Source organism: Mesoplodon densirostris, chromosome 2 (genome assembly GCF_025265405.1).
Source record: "Mesoplodon densirostris isolate mMesDen1 chromosome 2, mMesDen1 primary haplotype, whole genome shotgun sequence".
In the NCBI taxonomy this organism is placed as follows: Eukaryota; Metazoa; Chordata; class Mammalia; order Artiodactyla; family Ziphiidae; genus Mesoplodon; species Mesoplodon densirostris.
This window is the reverse complement of record NC_082662.1, coordinates 79,532,534-79,555,669: the sequence shown is the minus strand read 5'-3', so window position 1 is coordinate 79,555,669 and position 23,136 is coordinate 79,532,534.

Here is a 23,136-nt window from a genome sequence, read left to right as displayed (position 1 = left end):
AGAGAAGAGTTTTCTTAAAATCTATCCCACAGTGGTGTAGATGATAATAAGAGTAGTAACTAACAGAGCACATTAAAATTTACAAAGAACTTTTAACAGATGATGTCATTTAATTACTATAACAAATCAATGAGACAGGCAGGTTTTACCTGATTATCTTCAATATGTCCAATTTACAGATGAGTAAAATGAGATTTGGAGAAGGTTTATAATTGCCAAAGGTAACACAGTTCGTGAGGGACACATAATCTGCCCTCTGGTCTGTCTGGCTTCACACTACTGCACATTGATGCCACATATGGTAGCAAGAAAGATCACAGCCTTAAGTGTTTGCAACTGCTGGTGATATGTGCTTAATACACTATGCCCTGAGCATGTGGACACAGTCTCTTTTTAAGCCTTTCTTTGCCAAATATTCTTAAGAGGGAGGGCCTCAGCAGCAGACTTGGATTTTCTTTAAAGTGTCATTTGAATTGCCCATTGCATTTGATTGATGAATATCATTGTCTCAAATGAAATCTTTTCTCAAAATCAGTTAAGTGTATTTGGATTAAAAAAGTGACCTAACTGGCAAAACTCAAGTTCCAAAGCATGAGAAGCATGCCTGAACTTTGAAAAACCTTAACAAGATCCTTTCTTCTGTGTCATATTCGGAACATATTACCAAGAATCAAAACTTTGGATACACGGTCTTCATAGTGCTTTTTGTACTCCCAGAGGGGTTAATTTTCCTTTGAAAATTCCTATACTCACCAGTTGTTTCTTCTTCTTAAGACAGTTCTCCTTTGGTCCTCATTGCATCATAACTGGGCATTCTATCAGTTTCTGCTTCACATGGGGATTAAAATCAGGCAACAGCACAAAAACCATGGGCAATCTTCTCCTCCTGGAGATATGACACAAAATTGAATCACAGTTATGAGCCCTTTTATTACTTATTACTGAGAGCTATTTTCCTGAGTCCTCTGCTGAAAAGAAAAATATAACAAGGTTGTAATGATAGTCAAAGTTCATCCACCATGAATTACTATGTAAATTCTAAATAATATACTTATATATCTATTTCTTGATTTATCAACTTTAGGTTGTATCTATTTATGTCCAACTATAAAATGTTAGTATTTTGATGCACTTTTATCTCTCAGTTTTATTAGTTATGTTATTTGTACTTCTAGCAGTTACATTTATAACTAAATGATATATCTAGGCCTTTATTTATTCTTTATCCACTAATTTAGAGAGTATCTATTGACTCCTCATTAGATAAGCAAGGTAATTAGTGAACCTAGCTTTTTCCATCTATTTTCCTCCTCCTCTTCCTCCACATTTCAACTCCTATTAACCATACTATTACATTTACACAATTGGTAATTATAATTGTCTGCTGTGCTTTAAATTGATTGCATAAATTAAAAATAAATAAACACATATATAATATCATTGTAATGCACATATCATTCTCCACAGATCTAAGTGAAGTGATTGGATACACAGAGAAGATTATGTTAATTTATGTCACTTAATTTCTACCACTTGATGGAGAATGTCTATTCTAAGCAACAGTAGCAAGTGGTTTCTTATTTCTTAGCCATGCACCTCATAGTGTGTTTGTTATTAGGACTATGGCTTTCACTGCATCTGTTTTATACTATAACTGCTAAATGCCTATTTTTCCTCACTGAGAAAGGGAAAAAAAACAGGATTTAATTTTATCAATTTTTGAATAGTGTGGTTTGTAATAGAATTGGCTTGCTTATTAAAGACGTTCTTCACATAGCATTCTCCCTAATTTTATTCATTGCTTATTAGGCTTGCTACACAGCTATCTTCTCTTTTTACTGCCCTGTATTGGTACTATTGTGCTTCAATTCCATTTTTTTTTTTTTATACTTTTCAGGTTTTCCATTTTGTTTTGCTGGAATACATCCTCAAGTTTGGGTGAGATTTCCAATAGGATTGATAGTTACCTGCTAGCTTTCATTCCTAATTAAAAAGCATGATGTCAATCTTATTTTTGATCCTTTGTAAATAATTGATTTTTTTTCCCTCTGGGACATCTTAGAATTTCTCATTGCTCTTAAGTTCTGAAATTTCATGAAAATGCATCTAAGTCTTTGTTTCAATTTGCCTAATCAATTATGCCTTTAGCCCAGAAAAATCTTCTTCTATAATTTATTTGATTATATCTCCCAACTGTGGAAAAGAACATAATATTTTCCTCTGGAATTCTAATTAGTTATTTTGGTCTATTCTGGATTGAACTTTCATGTCTTTTATATTGTCTCATGGTTTCTATTCTCTTATTACTTAGTTCTGGGAGATTTTTCTCAATTTTATCCTCCAAATCACCCAAATTCATTTTCAACCACGTTCATTCATTATTGGATTCTTCAACTGATTTTTTTAAGTTTGAGACATTTTATTTAATTTTTGAATAATCTGTTCAACTTCCTTATTACTTCTCTTTTAGAGTGGTCTAAACGTACTCAGGGATGTAATATCTTCTTGACTATCTCCCAAGATACGAGTTAGATTTTCTTTTAGGCTCTCTTCTGTAGCTTATGCTAGTTCTATTTCCCTAGGGTTATTTGTTCTATTTATTTACTTTGGGTAACCCTCTTTAATGCTATTGGTTAGGTAGCTATTAACATGAGTAAATGAGGACCATGTAATTAGCATAAATTGATGGCAAGGTTTTTGTTGTCACTCCTCTATTTGATTCTTCTTCCTGGTAAGGCTGACAGGGGGCTGTGCTTGTAACAATCAGGCTTCCCTGTGGAGTGTGTGGGCAGGAAATAGGCAGGCAGGTCCAGTACTCCCAACCATACCACTGAATGGGAGAATTTACTCTGGGGCCACAGTAAAGTGCTTTCTCTACTTCATTCTTGTGCCAGCCTGGAGCACTCTTTCTTCCCATCCCCCAGCTCCACCCCTACTTTGGACTGTTCTGTGGGTTGAGAGTTATCTCCAGCTCAGGTCTCTTTCTTTAATCCCAGTCTCCCAGTAAAGACCCTCTGAGGTAAATCTAACACTTTGTTTAGAAATCAGTTCCTAAGTACTCAATTAAGATGGAGGCAAATGCTACTCTGTACCCTGGTGGAGGCATCAACAGCCCCAGCTGCTTTATAGACATTCCTTTACTTAATTGTCCTGAACTATGCACCAAAGTGCATTTCTGATCTTCATGCCTGCCAGCTCCAGAACTGAATCTTTCTGAGGTTCCTCGGAAAGTATGTCTCCCATCTCATTAGACAGTAATCAGCATGAGATCAAAGATCAACTCCTATTCCCATTATGTACCCAAAGTCTATAAAAGTGTCTAGTATATGATTGGCACTCAATAAATATTTGTTGAATTAATGAACAAATATATTAATTGATTTTGAAATATTCCTTTTGATATATTTTTTTATTTCAATGAATCTTCTGAAATGTGGATAGGTGCTCAGATCATCATTTTCAAATTGATGGAATTTTTAATGTCATTAAAATTACAATTGTGAACATTATATACAAAGTTTATGATATAATATTAACATAAAAGAATCAAAACCCTTAACTATTTATATACTATGATTACCACTTATAAGGTACTACTCAGTTTGTGTATTTGTATGTGTGTGTGTGTGTGTGAGTGTGTAGACAGGCACTAGGAAAAACATCACATAAATGGGAATTTAATTTAATTTGTTCAGTTTCTAGGGATTTGGGTTCATGTTTTCTTCTTATTTCAATTTACTGTAATATTATTTATTCTATAATAAACATATCAAACTAAATTAAATGCCACAGGAAAGAGATGGCACAATCTTCTTGGGTGATGTAACATGAAAAAGATATTTTACCCTGACAATAAGGAAAGCCTTCTAGTATCTAATCTAAAGCCTTTATTTGTCATTTTTGTTTAAGTTGCCTTCCCATTCATGACCTTTACAATTGGCCTTGCCATAATGACCCTACCACCCTTTCTGATAATTCAATATTATCTTCTTAGGTAATCATTATACCTATTCACTAAAGAAATTTTAAATCAATATTCCTAGGTATTGTGATAAAATCTGGGGATACAAAGATAAATAAGCATCTGTATGATTTTAAGATTATAACCTAGTGATTCTTCAATGGAAATTCAGAAGGGTCCTACAGTCTTTCTCTGTGTATTTGCTGCCTTTTAGAAACTCTCCCCAACCTTCACTATGTCTATTCTCATAGATCTAATTATAATTAATGAAAGTCTAATTTTGTAATTTCCAAGGAAAAAGTGCACAGCAAAGATAAGACGAGCAGGGAAAGGGAGGGGGGAACTAAAAGAACAAAAAGAAAAGGGAGAAATAAAAGCAATAATAGAAATTATTTTAATGAGTCAAGGTATAGAGGGAAAATTGAGAGAAAGAGTATCTTTCTTGGTCAAATATGATCAAAACAATGAAAACTCCCCATATATGCCTTTCCACATTGCAAATTATATACTCTCCTTTTATTTCCACATTCTTATGAATGTTTCTACTTACTTTGTGGAGTCATTCACTTGTTTCTGTATATTGCTTTGTGTCATTATTTCTATGGCCACCTATGTGCTATATGAGAAAGTTCAATACATTATGTTTAAAGGAAGAGTAAAAGGTGGTTTTGATTGAGAGGTTAAGGGGCTTTTCTATATTAAGGTTCACAATTTTATCTCATACATTTTATGATATCTATTTTGGCTCCCATAGAAGTGTTATCTCTAACTTAACTAAGTTCTCCATCAATGAAACTTCCAGAAAATTAAGCTATTGCAATAGACAAGGGATTGATGTACTTTTAATGCAATTTCCTTGTGGATTTATGCCTCTACCATAAGCTCAGGTGGTTAAAGAGCATCTCTATCCACTCAGTTCCTCATGCCAGAAACCTGGGAGTCATTCTTGACAACTGCCTCTCTCTCCATCCCTCTATCCTATACATCACAGGTCTTATTGATCCTACTTTCAAAATGGATCTTGATTCCTTCCAGTGCTCTTTGTTTCCACTGTCAGCACTCTAATACTGACTTAGACCTTGATCATCTCACACATGGATCACTGAAATCACTTCCTAATTACACTTCAAGCTGTCTCTCTTGATCCCTTCAATCCATTTTCCATGCAGCCGTATGGCAGTGTCTTTAAAAGCTCAAATTTAACCACATGGCTTCTCTGCTTAAATCTTTTCAATGACCTCCTGAAACAAAACCCTAAATCTTTACAATACTCTCCATGAAATGGTCTCTGTTAATCCTACTCCTCTTCTTTTGGTGAGTAAAAGAGCTCTTTTCTGTTTCAGCATTTTGTATATATCCTTTTCTTCCATTTTATTACTTGACTAAATGCAATGTATGAGTCAGACTTCTGATTAACTGTCATACCTCAGAGAAGTATTACTGGACTCTCTTCCACTTCCAAAGGTCCCACATGATAAGTCTGTTATAATTAGCTATTTTTGTTGTTATTTGTTTAATGGCTATCTCTCCCACAAAATCTTAAGCCGCACGAGGGCACAGATCAGATACATTTTGTTTGTTACTGTATTTTCAGTAACTAGAATGGTGCCCCACTTAAAGTAGTTGCTCAGAAAAATATTTGGTGAGTAAATGAATGATGATCATCCTTGGTCTGGCAAAGTAGCAATGGCAAATTAAGCCTGGTCTCTAAGCCATCGGTCAGTTCAGTCTAACAGAAACTGGCCTGGATGTCTCTCTCAAGCTGTTTTGAATAGTTATCTAGTCAGAACCATGGTCATTCTGGTCACAAAAAGGTTTTTCTGAAATTAGAAGAAAGTTCCTCAAACAATCTGGAGAAGTAAACTTAGCATTTCAGCATCAAAATAAGGAAAGTGACCCAATCCAATAAAGTAGCAGATGCCTGTTCTTGTCTTTTAATTCAAAAGACAGCATGCATGGGTAATATATAATAAGCATTCATCAGTGTGCTAATAGTGTTTGAAATTCTATTAGGTGACATGATGAGAAAGCTCAAGATAGATGGAGTTGTTATATATGTGGTGTCTTGACTGTGCCTGCCAGAGCCTTTAAAGTCAGTTTAGTGGTCTATTAATGTGTCCATTATAAACCCAATTTCTTTCCTTAGTCATTTTAAATCTCATCTGTCTAATAACTTAGTATATGTTATTAGCCCAAATTCAAACATTTTATATCAACTATAATTCTTAGTTGTTAAACTGGTTTTGACTTATTGGTGCCACATTAAAACCTTAATAGGTAGAATAGTTGGCTATCATAACAATTTGGAGTAAGAGAAGTCAGGAGTGAGTGCTGTTTCGAGATACCTGAAAAGCTATGACTGAGTCCCCTTTGCCCTCTGAAAAGCTATGAATGAGTCCCCTTTGCTTTCTACATCTTCCCACCCCTGCTGATTTTGTATTCTCCAAGTTTCCCAAACCAGTCCTAATTGGATCCAAACAGGGGCCATTAAACCTGGCATGGCTCTAGGGAAACACCTTCCAGAGTTTCATAGGGAAATTTTTCCCCAGGAGCAACCAGTCAATGGTACAAAATGTTCTTGCTTCAGAGGGATAGGCCTGAGGCCATCCTCAGGGAGAAAATTGATTCACCAAGACTTCTGAGTACTCTGCAGCCCTGTGGCATTTCAAACTCTTCTTTACATTTTAATCTTATGCATGAAAATCCACGCTCCACCAATTTGTATGTCTTTTGTATTTCTTAGCAGCACCCTAAGCATCATACCCTGGATGGCAAAGTCAGCTCCCCTGCCCATTAAAATGGACTCCTAGGTACAGGTCTTGAATTGTAATCCTGCAGCCAAAAGTCAGCCAGGCCAACATGTGTCGAAAGTGCTACAGGATCAGATATCTACATTCCTGAACTCTTGAAACTGTTTATCCACCTTGCCTACCTGAAAAGTCTCTGGTGCATCCTGTGTGTGAGTGCTTCTCCCCTCTCTAATTGAGAGAAGCAAAGCCTTCTGGGGTCCAATAAAGCTGCTTTAGGAAGGCAAGAAACAGATGGAAAATAAATGGGTTCAAGTGCCCCAGGGACCCAAGTGCTGCAGCAGAAGGCAGAAACAGAGCATCTAAACAGCAAAAGAGTATTTGATTTTTGTCTTTTAAATTTTGCATTGGGGCAGAGAAAGTATCATGGTGAAGAATCAGAGGTTCTCTCCTTAGTGCAAATGACACATAGACTGGATTCTGGTTAAAGCCAATTGCTCACTAGATTCTAGAGAAAATTTACTGACGGCTCTGTGTGAAATGTAGGTCCTAAATTTGATTCCTGGCAAAGCAATTTTTCTCCTACTTTGAGAACTATTTCACTGGGGGAAGAGTATATTTGAAAGACTAATGAGTTTGAAGTCAGACTTGGATTCTGATCCTGAATTCAACACGTGCTATCTGTCTGATCCTGGCTAAGTCACTTAACATCCCAGAGTCTTAGTTTTCTCAATTCTAAAATAGGGATAATAAAACCTGTAGTGGAGAGCTTTTGGAAGTAAATAGATGTAAAAGTAAATAGATATACATGGCAAACTCTTACTATAATGAGGGCAAAGCGCACTTAATGTCTGTAGTTCTCTGCCCCATGCTCTCAGTTAAATGATTGATATTCTCCGTGATATCAACCCCCTTCACCACCCCCTGTTCATAATTCTCACTAATTGCTAAGTAAAAGTTGCTTTAGATACCACTCCCAGGCCCTGATCCCTTGTTCTCCTTTATGTCCTTGCAGCTTTAATCCATGAGGCCAATATAATTTAGAGTACAGGGGAAATCCAACCAGCAATATGGCATAATGTAAGCTCATAAATTTGGGAGAATGAATTTTGCCAAGAAGCCAAGAGCTTTAGTATATGGTGTTCTTGCCAAAAAATGTTGCTTTCCAGGAAGCAATTAATGAGAGATAGTGATTATTGAGTTCTCACTTTGGACTAGGTACTTTTTTAAGTGCTTCTCTTGAATTTAATAATTTAATCTCCTCCCCTCCCCAAATGCTATGAGGAAGGTCCTATTTTTACTCTCATTTTGCAGATGAGGAAAGTACAACACAGAGAGATTGAGTGGCTTGTCCACTATCACACTGACAAAAAAGAGAGACCTGGCAAGTTGACCAAGGTTAACTGTCTCCAGAGCTCAGGTACTTGACCACTAGGTAGTGCTGTCACTTGAAACAAAGAGAGCAGACTTGTCTTGTTCACCTGGACATTCTAGCTAAGTATAAATCTAGCCTCATGCAGAGCAACAGGTCCAGTATAGTTTGACTGATATACTCTCTGCACTAAAACTTGTATACGATGGCTTGGGGTGGCCAGGAACATATCTGCTGAGGTTTATTGCCTGGCAGTCTAAGATTTATAAACTACATATGGTGGTGATATGTTTTTAACATGCCCCTCATGTATATTTTCTCAGTGAGATAGCTAGTTTCTCAAAGGTTTGTGTACAGCCTTTAATTTCTCTTGCATATCCCTTTTTCATAAAACTTTGGGGATCAGCAAGTTGTTTTGTTTGATTTTCAGCAGCTCTACATGGTGGTCACAATGATCATATTTGCAAAATGTAAAAAGGCTAGTTCCATGGTTCAGCTGCTTAAGGATTTTATTCCAGGTTCTGGGACTTTACCCTTAGTCTGGTTTTATAGGACAGCAAACCAATAGACATTCAATGTACATTTATTTATGTATGAATACATTTATGTATTTATTTTTATTGAAGTATAATTGATCTACAATCAGTGCACATTTCTTGAGTGTTCACCATCAGAAAAGGCCAGCTCTAGGTACTGTAGGGTACAAAGGCAAATAAAATACTAATCTTCAGGAACTCACAGTATAGTGGAAATTAAGTTAAACAATACATCACTAGGGGGGTGGAAAATCACGTGGAAGAATCTGGAATGGCTCCTTGGAGAAAATAGGATTTAACTGAACTTTGCAAAAAGCAATAGAATTGAGAACAATATAGAGAGCAAAGAAATTCCAAGAATTTTCACCCTTGCAGGTGAACAGGGGTAGAAATTTCCGCCTAAGTTGATGCACCCATTATAAGAGAAAGTTTTTTCCTATTTCTGTCCTAGAACTTTAACCAGGATAATTTGTTCTTCCAAAAAAAAATTCTGTAGTATTTAAGAAAAGAAGAGCTGGCCATCTCACGATTTATCAATACTTGGAATGAAGATAGGGAGGACTAAATTATTAAATCCTTTGTATGTATGAAACAGAATGTTAAATGCTTTAAAAGTTGTATTATTTAATCCTCACATAAGTTACAAATGAGGAAACTGAGTCTTAGAAAGAAAAAAAGTAACTTTCTCATCATCATACAGATAGTAAGTGGCAGAGCAGAAATTCAAACCCAGGTCTATTTGACTCCAAAGTCCACACACTAATAAAAAATATACCTCATTCTGTCAAATTATCTGAGCCCCATCTTGCTATGGGTTCTTGTTTATTCTTCTCTGTGAACACTGAATTTATAGAAAAATAAAAAAATGCCTAAGTTTACTTTTATTCAATGTGCATCAAAGTTTCACATTAACTGCCTATTTTTCTTTTCTTTTTCACCCAGAAGGTTTTTTTTAACTAAAACTTTTCAACCTTCTGTGATCTCTTTATAATTCCCTTTAAGATTCATAATTGTGCTCGATCCATTTGTTAGAGGCTTTTGAAGTGTTAGAAAGAACTACATTAAAATTACGTTTTTTTCAGGTTTTATGTTAATGAACATAGGTGCTATTCAGAGCAAAGTCAGGGTGTCAAGGAAACTTTAGTTAAAGTTATTCATACATAAACTAAAAAAGGAAACATCTTTAGTGGAGGAAAACTACATTTAATGAGTAAGTACGGCACACAATTCCTCCTTTCAAAAATGTCAGCTCGTATTGAACCTCCATTCTAGATATCTTACAATTACTTTGTCAACAGAAGGTAGAGTAGTGATGGATGACGCACTGGTTCTTGAAACCAAACTTTCTGCGAGTTACTTAGGCTGAAACTAAGTGCTTTTACATTCCAGTCTTATTGATGATAGTGGTTTTATATTTATCACCCTGTCATTTCAGTTGACTGTATCAGGCTCTTCCCTGTAAGAATATGGACACTAATGGAGGTGTGTCCTTAGTGCTGGAAAGGGTCACAGATTCATTCTGCTAACACAGTCAGGGCACAAACTTCCCATGGAAGCTCGGAGGCAGCTTTTCCCATTTCAAAAAGAGATCAGCAAAAAGTGCCTTAAAAGGCATTTGGCAATTGTTTTCTTACTAGCTCTCTTTTGACCATGACCCATTCTTGTGTCACTGCACACAGAGACGTTTGGCTCTCACTAATGGCGTGTTATTATTTTGCAGCCTCCCCTACAATAGGAAGAATTCTACCAAGACCTTGGCAAGTCCAGGACCTGATTGCAGCACTTTATTTATAAGAAATTCTGTCAAGAATCAATAATAGTCTTGGGTCTCAAGTTCTTTCTTTAATAATACTTTGATATGATTTGTCACAAGCTAGCCCAGAGTACCCACCAGATTTTATTACTTACCTTGCAGCACAGTGTCTTATCTTTGAGTCATGAGATCAGCCATGGGGAGACCTTTAAAAGGCTGTATTCTTTACTGTTTGGTTATTACAGAAAGTCTGTATGACACAATAATACCTTTTATAGGGTGTGCTGTCACATCTTCTCACAGATGTTTAACCCCACTGTAGATATACTGGAGGCCCGGAGGCCATTTTAGTGATATGGACGTTGTTTTTCATGATTGGATGCCTGATGTATCAATAGCAGGGAAAACAGAACTCTACAAAAAAGCACAATGAAAACAAAACCAAAAACACTACCACCGTAACGAAAAATGTTGACTGATTTCCCCAGCCTGACTTTTCTGACTAGATCTCAAACTAACTGTCCATTTTGACAGAGATTTTGTTTAGAGTCCAGAGTGTTAGGTTTTTATTACCTGAAAGCAGCAGAAATTTAGAGGTCAATTTAGATTCCTTTCCTGTGTGTGATCAGCTCCTCGGGTTTCGCTGTACATCTCAATAAATGCGATCCTCCTACAGCAGTAGCGCACTGTACAGCAATAGCTGCAAATATATTTTGTACTGCTCAGCCATGGAATTCATACGGTTGCAGCTAATGCCTGTTTGTAAATGCTTGTATCATTACATGTTGTATATTGTCAGCCTAGGGTTTCGTCTCTCCAATCTGTTTTTCTTCCTTGAAGGAAAATAGCAGAAAATGTACTAATACTCACTGTAGACAAAACACACACATACACACATACTCAAACACACTCACAAGCAGACACACACACAAACCAGGATTTCAAAATGGTAATCATTTTGAATTTTGAAATTAGAGGAAATGAGGGAGAAACACTCCTTGGAAAGTTATTATTTTAAATCTTTCATCTGTCTCCAAATTGGTACTAATTTTCAATGTAGATTTAAGAAAATTGTTGGTATGTGAGCAAACATTTTATTCAAAAGTTTTCTGTTTTGTTCCCGCGGCTGCTGCAGTTGTTGCCCAAGGGGAGTATCCTTACCAGGCCAGCTGGTTTCTCTAGCAGTTCGGATCCTGGCTGACCATGTACAGGGCCTGAGCAGTGACGCTTTTCCTGGGCTCAGCCTGGAGCACACTGTCACTGCCCAGAGGACATCCTGGCTTTAGTTCCTTGTGTAGTCCAGATAAGAAGAGGCGGCAGACCCAGGAGGCCACAGTGGCTCCAGCTGCTGGCTATGGCTGTGATGCGCTGCCCTGCAAACTTTGTCTCTCTCCTCTCTCTAGATCGGGCATGCTTTTCGGTGCAGACTCAGGACACTTCTCGACTCCTGTTCACCTGCCTTCCTCAAACTGGGCTTATGCTGAAGCTAAGGCCAGCTGATGGGTGACACGTCTCTGCTCCCGGCACTGCCCTCCTCCTCAGCTTCCACAATACTGAGAAGTGGTAAGAATGTGCAGTAATTTGCCTTGGACTTGACCCAAGAACACTTGGTTACCTGTAAGACTGTGTCCAAGGGCAAGGAAAAGGAATTTATATTTGCTAAATACCTACCGGGTGCCAAAATCTGAGCTAGGCTCTCCATATACATTATAGCTCCTTTAATGCTCATATCATGCCCTCTGTGATAACAGATGAGGAGCCCTACATTCAGAGAGTAGGGAGTTTGCTGCCATGCAAATGAGAGTGTGGGAACTGGCCTACGGTGTGAAGGGTGTCAGATTCTAAAATTCATACTTTCTCTACTCAAAACCATGCCACCAAATTGCCAAACTATGCAACTAGGCTCTTCCGTGTTACCATCCACATACCACTGTCCATTGGGGATTCTCATAAGCCTACTTTCCAGCCCATTCCCCACATCATCCATGCCCTCTCTTCCTATCCAAATCACAGCGCAGTCCTACATCTCTATGAACGCTTCTTCAATGAGCTTATTCAGGCCTTTGCTATTTTTCCAAACGTTTTATTTTGCAATAATTATAGATTCACATGTGATTGTAAGACCTAATGCACAGAGATCCTCTATACTCTTCACCCAGTTTCCGTCAGTTGTTTAATTATAACACAGTATCACAAACGGGATACTGACACTGTTACATTTCACCAGCCTTATTTAGATTTCACCAGTTTTACATGCACTCATTTGTGTGTGTGTGTATGTATTTAGTTCTAGGCAATTTTATCGCATGGGTAGATTCATGGGATTATCACCACAATTAAGATACAGAACAGTTCCATCACAGGATCCCTTGTGCTGCTGTCATATAATCACAGCCACTTCCTTACCTACCCTTACCAGCTCCTGGCAATCACTAATCTGTTCTCCACTTCTACTTTGTTGTCATTTCAAGAATGTTATGTAAATGAAATCGTACCTTTTGAGAGTAAACCTATTCAGTTTTGAAATTTCTACTTTTGACTGGAGTATATCTTGTGTGGAATCATTTATTTATTCAAAAATAATTGCAGGTCCCCTACAACATGCCAGGCACTTTGTGATACTAGACATAAAACAATGAACCACACTGACAAACAGCTCTGTACCATATATTTGGGTCCTTATTTGTAGTGAAGTATACTGTTCTTAAGGTATATTTCTGCTCTAAACTTTTATCCTATCAATAGATCTTATGCTCCCTGACAGCAGAGAGCTCATCACACAATTCTTCTGATTTTACATGTAAGGCCTAGAGCTGCAAACCTTTACTGAGCACATAGAACTTAGACTTATGGTACAGGGAGGAATCTGTGGAGATCATCTGGTCTGTTCTATGAAAAGAGCTTTAAGGGAAGTGACGTTATTACTCTCTTAACACATGGGAAGGGCCTTGCACTAAACAATGACATGTAAAATAATTTAAACATATCGGTTCCTTTCACAATCCCTTCAGCCCTCAACACCTCTCACTCAGATAGCTCACGCTGTCACTCTCCCAACAGTGTAAGTTCAGCGCCTTCAATTTGCTATTGGCCTGTGCAACAGATGCACACCATCTTCTGAGTAAGATCTGCACATCACAAGAGAACAAGGCTCATCACTGTACAAATGGCAGGCTTGTTATACTCATACATCACCCTTAGCTGTATCAACACCAGGCTCCCTTTGTGACCACTGTTCAGTTCTTCTCGGTGCAGAGGGTAAAAGAATAAGTTCTTCCCTTCCTCTTAACCATGTAGATTCTGTGGGGATCTTCAGCAGATCTTGTGATGATTCCTTCAATCTGGTGGAGAGGTGAGAAAAATGAACTCAGTATGTTTTGTAAAGGTTGAGTGGCTTCCAGAATTGGTCACCAGCAAGTTCAAGTGTACAGAAAACAAATTTCTAATGTGGAATGTGACTGTTGTTATAGTTCTGTAGATTCCTATTGAGCAATAAACCAAGAAGAGTGAGTTCTATCGTGAGCTGGTGTGTCAAAAATTTTGTGATTACAGGACTGAATTTCCCAGAAGTACGTAATTGTTTAAATCGAGTTATTTTCCTCCTCCCCAATTACAAGTCTACCGTCTCTTTATTATATAACAATTGTTGACAAAGAATGGAAAGTTAAAAACCTCATTGAAGGATGTTGTATTCAGTTTTCTGTGTAAGAGAATTTCTGGAAACCCCAGAATACATAATAAATTGATTCCAAAATATGACCTTTGTCCTGATAGGATGCTCAGGAGGAGAATGCAGTTTTTATCTCAGCACCTTCAGAACACTGACTTGGCACAATAATCCATTTGCTGACCCTAAAATGATAGAATGAATCCTTGTAGCAAATGATACATTGGAAAGATGAGAACTGAAGTACTCCGTGAATTTGAAAAATGCCTTTATTCAATATGTCATCTGTTCAGAGGATTGAGTTGTTGGCACCAGATGAAGCAGCCAGCTTGCTGGCAAAGTGAAACGTGGACTTTTTTATCTGGATCTTGATGAATTAGCTGACCTTGCTGGTGCTGCCCAATGTACATCTTTCTTAGGTTTTGTGTTTTAGGAATCACAGTTTCATTGGCGGTGAAGTGATCTACATTTGGCAATAAAACATTTTCATGACCACTAGTGCAAAGAGGAAATTTTAGTACAACAAAATGGACTTAGCCCATGATTCATTTGGGCATAGTTTCAGAAGACAACCAATCCTGAACTAGCCATCATTTTCCATACCTAACACTTTCACCATCTGTCCATCATTTGGGGAATCGAGTACAGAACCTATCAGAAAGTAGACTGCTCTATGGTGAAAGTCTACTTAGACTTCACAAGTTGTTTCAATCTGCTGTCTTTGGCTGTGATTGGGAAGGAATAAGCCATCTCTGTCATGACTGTGGGGGGATATTCCATTTTGTTAATTGACACAATTCATGAGTCAGATGAAAATATCTTACTTTTTTTGCAATTTACATGAAGTACAATGAAGAATTGGTGCTCATTAATGAATTATTTAGCTCCCATAGGTTCTGGAAAGATTTGGAGAAGTAAGAATTTCCAGAACAATAAACAAAACTAAGAAAATAGTCTGAGATACTTTTTAACAAATTCTTTCAGTTGCTATTTAAAAGACAATAATTATAGCATTCCAGATAATTATCAGACAAGATTTAATGGGAAAGGTAAAACATTTTTATTCATTAAGTTATCATAATTTTGTCTTAGAAGGAATTTTAATATTTCTGCCAGGCCCTAGAGGGAAGATACTGAAAGAACAATAAAATGCTTACAAAAGTTATATCTGGAATTTACTGGGTTATTACTAATTTAAAAAGAAACTAAATGTCTTTTAAGAATGAGGCAGAAGCCATGTTAACTGACGTTAATGTAGATATGATGAATGAAATTGTCTGAACAGAGGACCTTGTATGGAGTTTGTGGAGTGATGATGATGATGCCATCTCAATGCAGTTGATAGATTGAGAATATGTGACATGATGTGCCATGAGGGGGGAAATAAACCTAGCAGAGTGGTGTTGCATGCCCTAAAATGGAATATCAGGAGATTTGCTACTAGAAGTACAGTTTGGATTGCCAAGTTGCTTATTTTCACTCTAAACAATTGTAGGTGAGTCAGAACTTCTGGTGGGTGCACTCTTCATGCCTTGTGATAAACATCCTATATTTCCAGATTCTTTATCAAGTAATTGGTTATGACTAACCTGAATGAATTTTTCTATCTTTTTTTTTTTTTTTTTTTTGTGGTACGCGGCCCTCTCACTGTTGTGGCCTCTCTCGTTGCGGAGCACAGGCTCTGGGCTCGCAGGCTCAGCGGCCATGGCTCACAGGCCCAGCCGCTCTGCAGTGTGTGGGATCTTCCCAGACTGAGGCACGAACCCGTGTCCCCTGTATCGGCAGGCAGACTCTCAACCACCACGCCACCAGGGAAGCCCTTCTATCTTTTCTCTTAACTGTACTTTTTTGTATACAAATACTGTGCTAAATACTTCCTATATATTTCTTCCTTCTAAGATCCAAATGATGGCAATATTATTATCAGCCTCATTTTTTAAGTGTTGGAACAGAAAGCTAGAAAGAGCCTAAGTTCCTGTCATAAATAGGACTGGCCACCTACATCTCCTGTAAAACACAGTTGTGTTAGATTTTTCTTCATATATAGCTAAACTTAATCCTAACTGATATACTGATCCATTAAAATTCCATGGAAAAGGGGAATTAGGGCAATTTTATGTGCTAAGCAATTTATATGTAATAACTCATGTAATTCTGACACCTAAGAAAGGTATTATATTCCCATGTCACAGTTGACAAAGAGTCTCAAAGAAGTTATCTTACTATAAAGATGAGAACTTTGAAATCCGGAAAGGTTGTCTAACTTCACAGAGGTAGTAAATATAGGTAAACCACAGGTCTTTCTGGTTCCAAATTCCATGCTTTTAATTGTACTATATTGCCTTAAAATATAAAAACCAAATTTAAAAGTTCCCTGTCGGGCTTCCCTGGTGGCGCAGTGGTTGAGAGTCCACCTGCCGATGCAGGGGACACGGGTTCGTGCCCCGGTCTGGGAAGATCCCACATGCCGCAGAGCGGCTGGGCCTGTGAGCCATGGCCGCTGAGCCTACGTGTCCGGAGCCTGTGCTCCGCAACAGGAGAGGCCACGGCAGTGAGAGGCCAGCATACCGCAAAAAAAAAAAAAAAAAAAAAAGTTCCCTGTCTTTACTATCACGATTACTCCTGGTTGAGAAAGGAAGAGAGAGTAAACAGATAAACCTTTAGGTGCCCATGGAAAGCGAGCTGGCACTATTTGTTAAGTGAAGAATGAATAAATGATAACTTTCTTTTCACTAGTTCTGCTGCAAGCACCTATACCTGATCTAAAACAACAACTACAACAATAACAGAACTTTTTAAAATACTCAAAACCAAAAATACCCATTGAGAAGATTCAGGATCCCAGGCATAGAAGTAAACTGGGATGTGGTGGGAACTGCAAGTTTTGCGATGAAGTGAAAGTCTCATACTGAAGAGTGAGACCACTCCAATATCAGCTCTACTACTATGCCCAAGTCCAGAATGCTAGCATCAAGAGGGGGAATTGGATGATGCTTCTCTAGTGAAATTAAGCTACCACAGACCTACAGATGACAATAGTTGGTTGGCCCAGTGAAAAAGCCAGCTGATCACTCGCACTACAGAGACACTCATTAGTTCACAGTTGCACTAATGTATGGTTTCCCATCAACTCTTTAATGCCTAAATATGAACGGAGAACTAAGAATGATCAGATACTTTAATAAAGAGGAACAAATAAACAAAAGAACAGAACTGATAAGAAATCTGGACAATGGAAAGAATGAATATCTTTCACTGATGAATCAACAACTGAATGCTATGAAAAATGGAACAATCTGAGAAAAATAAAGTGTTTTTAAAATTAATGTATGAGAGCCAAATTTTAATAAAAGTGTTAGAAGATGCAGTCAAAAAGTATCCTAGAAAGAACAAAAATAGAAAGAGATGAACAGATGAAATGTTTTTGAACATCTTATGAACCAAAAGTGAGGTCTAACATATACTTAATAGGCATTCTAGAAAGAGAGAACAGAGAAAATAATGGCAAGGAAGTTATTTTTAAAAGAAGACAGGAAAATTAAAAAAAAAACAGACTAAGAATATAAAGTGAAAAGTCCATCTGTGCTCCCAGAAGCATGATTGAACAAAAGACCACACAAAAGTGAACTGTAATGAAATTTTGGAGTACTACCGATAAAGAGATGGCATTAAACTTATAGACTACAATATTGAAAGAGAGAAGAGCAGAAGAATAGCTCTAAGTTTGGAGGGAAGAAAGATTTCTAAATTCACCTTTTCTCTGGAAGCTACTAGAGGATGGTGCTCCAACAAAACATGGTCATAAAAACTAGATCCAACATTGCAGAAAGGATAAGGTATTTCTTAGGATGACTCAAAAGGAAATACAGGAGACAATTACTATGTAGCAGGACTAGAAATTGTCAGTCCATATTGAAACCAGAAATAAAGAACTCCAGAGGGCTAGATGAGAAAACATAGTTAGATCTTGTTAGATCTGACTGGGTGGGATATTGTATGAAGAGGCACACTTTGGGGTGTGAGTCAGTAATTCAATAGATATTAAAAGAAACCAAGCAAAAGAAGAAATTACACAATTATTACTTTTAAAAAATGAGAAGTTATACAATAAATATATGTAAGCAGAGTCAACTACTTGCCTCATCAAGGAAATATATGTACATAGTAACAGCAATAAAGACTGTGGATATGAATTTAACTCCAAGTTGACAAAACTCGATGGCAAGTATCAGGGAAAGAGAGAAAGAAGTTATGTCTGTGTGTGTATGTGTGTGTGTGTGTTTAAAAGAGCTAAAATCTTCATTTACCATTATAGTAGATCAATGGATAATGTTTAAAATTGATAAATCACAATATAGCTGTGTAGATGTAGACATAATTAAAAACATTGAAAAAGTTGTTGCCCTTGGTGGTATGTGAACTGGGTAGCAAGCAGAAGGAATAATCTTTAAAAATAAATAAATAAAAATATATATATATATATAGTATATATATATATAGTATATATATATATATATAGTGCTTTTAATAATGTTTAAATTCTTCAACTGTATACTCATATTGCTTCAATTTTTTAAGTTTGTAAAAATTTCCCATCATCGTTACTTGAACACCCCTGAATCTATCAGTTTCCTCTAAAATCAGTATTATGCACACTCAGAGTTCTTAGAAAGGGAAGAATTTATTCCCCCTGTGGTGTTTCCTTTTCAGTTCTGAGCACAGCAAAGACATGTTACATAACTCCGAATTTCAACAAACACCTGGAAACCAGGCTGTATGTATTTTGCTCAGATGAGAACAGACATGAAGAGATTGGTAGTGACAAGTGTTGTCACTTCTCTCCCTGACAGCAGGCAAGTGGCACACTGTATATACAAGGTCTGATACCATGCTTTCGAGATGAAAAAAAAAAAGAAAGGCAAGTGAAAAATAACATTTCAGAAAGAGCTAGCTGGGAAAATAACTACAAATTACACAGGATTTAGCTTTGCTCTTAGCTTTTTTTTTGGCGGTACGCGGGCCTCTCCCGCCACGGACCACAGGCTCTGGACGCGCAGGCCCAGCGGCCATGGCTCACGGGCCCAGCCGCTCCACGGCATGTGGGATCCCCCCGGACTGGGACACGAACCTGCGTCTCCTGCATCGGCAGGCAGACCCCCAACCACTGCGTCACCAGGGAACCCCCCTGCTCTTAGCTTTTATAAAGACCCAAGAACTACGAACGGAGTGTTTAAGCCCTAATTAAGTCTCCTCTTGATCATCTGCACTGCACACCCAATTCTCAGGCTAACTTTTAAAGAGGCATCATATCGTCTTCTAATTCATCTGCTCTTTTTACTGCCTTGCATTTTGTTTAATTTCCCCTTTGTTTTCCTTGAGTAAAAAGCAGTTAAAGTGAGTCATTAAGAACTAAATAATTACAAAATGAAAAAATAGCTCAGATGAATTTTAATTAGAATCTAATTTAATGGGATTTGAACCCAGCACACTGGAAATCTATGGCAGTAACTTTAGCCATTAAATTACATGGCCTTTGCTTAAACTCAGTGGGAATTTAGAGAGATGATTTTGGCTGCTTGAAGACACCATGTTTTTTCCATTAATGCCAGGGAAATATATTGAGCGACTGAAATATTGCTAATAAGAATAAATGTGAAAGTTGTAAATTTCAAACAATGTAAGACCCATAGTTCATACCTGAATTTCCCAATGTGTATGTGACATTTCATTAAGCTCAAAGCTGAAGACACACTGTATTATGTCTGACCTCTTTAAAAAAGGAACCTAAATATTTCCACAATTTATCATCCTTTGGAATCTAACAATAATAAGGCAGAGAATGTGACAGGATCTGTTCTAAGTTGAGAGAAAGCCCTCATGGAAGCGCTCTGGTCCTGAGCTCAGATGTGAGGCATCGCCATGCCCTCCTAGAATTCCCAGTCCTTTCCACTGTCTTCCAGTGGGTTGTTTTTCATCCACAAAATGGGAACAGTGAAATATACCCATTTGAGTGGGAGATTATAAGGTAGATTAATTAAAATCAACACCTCAAACCCTTCCAGGAAGGATAACGCATGTTAAGTGTGAGGCAGAATTCCCAAAGGGATTTGAACTCATCTCAGAAGTGAGTGATTCCACACTGAACCACTAGGCTGTACAGCCTTGAGAAATACCCCTGTGGTTTCATTAGAGCTAAGTCAGCCACTGGAGGGAGCCAATATGACTCTCACAGTGTAGATGAATATGCTGAACTGGTAGGGAAAGAAATTTAAAAATGGCATGTAAGGATGACAGAATTTGAACAAAATCCCTTTTATTTATTTATGCCAAAATCTGTGAATGTAAAATGCCATCTCAATCATGCTTTATTTATGGTGTGGCTTTTTCTTTGGGGGAAAAAAAAAAGAAAAGAAGAAGCATGTTGGCTTGACGTTCTCCTCTGATTGAATCTCCTTCCCACCGGCAAGTGAGTGATGTGGAGAGCTCAGACAACGGAGCAAGCCTCAGCACACGCCGAACCGGGTGTGGGTGTGGGCACGCTCCCTGACTCTGCTTGCCTGCTCTGATCTGGGCAGGTTTGAAAAGGCATTGCTTGTCGTTTCATGCAGCTAGAAATCATTCCTTTGCCTCTCCTTGAATAGAGGGATGTGCAATATGTAAAATTCCTAAAGACAATTTTATTTATAGCTGTTGCAAACAATATTTATACAAAGTTTATTAAATATGTCACCCACATTGATTTATCCCAACCAATCTCTTCAATCACTAATATTTATGTGATAGGTTCAGTTGCAACAATTATTTTATATGTTGTAGAGTATGTTATAACTAGGGATTCACCCTGGCAATTATATGAAAGATAAAATGCTTCCTGAAGACCTCAGGGCAGACCAGGAAGTATATTATTGGACACAAGGTGGTTTTAACTGAATGCCACGGCACTAAATTTAGAGCAAGAAATGTAGAGCATCTTATGCTTAAAAATGAAAGCTAGTTTTGTGTCCTTTCTGAATTTTTCTTATTACTGGGATGGTAGTAAGATCCTCTGCACATTTCCTTTCCCACATCCAAAACCTGGGGCCTGGAACCACTTTCCTTGTCATCTCTTTGAATTTCTGTCATCTCTTGCTCCTCAGCAGCATTTATCTCGTGCCCAAAGTGGGCAGGAGAGTCTACTTGGCATTTACAAAGACGTATGAAAGAAACTAGACACACGTTAGTTGCCTGAAAGGAATTGGCATCTGATGTGAGGGGTTGAAGCACAGCTAACAAAAAAATCAGCATTTCCTAAAGAACCCAAGGTAACTATTGAAACTATGAGATAATAAACTCAACAAAACAATGCAAAAAAAGTTATTTAAAACCACAACTGAATGCAACTTCTTCTGTTTCCTAAGAAAGACTAAAAAGTTCTTTGTTTGGCAAAATTGTCTTGACAGACCCACTTTGGTTTGGAGAGTAGGGCCTTGGAGCATGGTATGAAAGTAGACAGTAGCAAGATGCTGCAGAGCGGCTAGGCCCGTGAGCCATGGCCACTGGGCCTGCGCGTCCGGAGCCTGTGCTCCGCAACAGGGGAGGCCACAACAGTGAGAGGCCCGCGTACTGCAAAAAAAAAAAAAAAAAAAGTAGACAGTAAAACAAAGAGGTAGCTCAACTGTTCTGCAAAAGAACTTATCAGGCTTTGGGGGCTGAAGTTCACTGTAGAAAGGAGAGGGAAGAAGTTTGGGATCTAGGAGGGTGAACAACAATCACTGAGAAATTCTGGGTTCTCCTGAGACTGGGAAATGACCTCTGAGTGCAGACGTGTCATGTTCAGGTTGGAAAATTTTGCTGTGTTGTAGTGTATGCCTCTGCCTGTTCCCAAGTCAATGTTTTGGGAAGTGGGGAGTCCAAACTGAAGTAAATTGTTTCATAAGAGCACATCATGATAATCGATAGACTGAAATAATTTGGTCTTTGGTTGAGGCAGAAATGCAAAACCAGGGGTAACTAGTTTTATCAAGATTCTCCCTAACTTCCAGAATCTCTGGGGAGACTGGGAGGAATCCTTACTGAGAGGTGAAGGCTCCTTTTAAAATAATTTAATCTCAGGTGACAGGGTGAACCCTGACCTAAGGATCATGCAACATTTCCCCAGGCAATGAATGGGTTCTTCCAGTTCTACAGTGGCAGTCTGCTTCTACTCCTTTCTTCCCCCAACTATTATTATTTTTAAAAAAAAAACATTAATTTCTCTGCCAGGAGAGATTTTTTTCCACTAACCAAATCTTCCTCTTCAGTTGCTATTGGATTTGATTTTCAGGCTGCTTCATTTCATAGCCTTTTCTAAAGATTAGCAGTATAGGCAATGGAGATCTTTGGGGCCATGGGTTGGAAATAATTGTGTAAAACCTATCACTCTCAGGTGGAACCTACTGAACTTACAGAAACTTTGTGGTCACCTCTTTTTAGGAAAGCAATTATCCATGAGCTACATGAATGAATCTATTGATTAACCATTCATTGAGTGATCCTGGACCCAGGCTACAAGCTAGACAAAAGACTTGAGAAAGACCTCCATCTACAGTGAGTTTGCATCTTCATGAGGAGGGAAATGAATTCCTCTAAGGAGAACTGTCAAAACAGTATGGACTGATTCTCATCTTTTTTTGGTCTAATTTATCATTTAATGAAAAGAGGAAAGATTTGACTTCATCTTGATAGTAGGAATTTGGGCTTTGTCTCATATGTCCATAAAACAGGGTTATCTGTTAGGAAAAGTTCACAGAACCTAAGAAATTAGAGACTCTCACTGCGGTTGCTAAAGGATAGGTTGTAATCTTAGTATTAAGTTGGTATCCAGAAAAAAAAAAAAATAACCAACTTAAGGGCTTCATAGTTTTACATGGTATGATGCTATACTATTCTTTTATACTCTTCCTATGGGGATCTTGGTTTACAGCTCTTGACAAAGAAAGCTCATTCACTAGAGTTCCACAAAAATATAGGATAATGTTGCTGACAGTAAGATTCCCCAAATTTCTGTGTCCTATGAGACCATGACGCAGAGTGTCTGGGGCCTGCTTTATATATTACCTCCAAATCCCAAGTTCCATTGAAT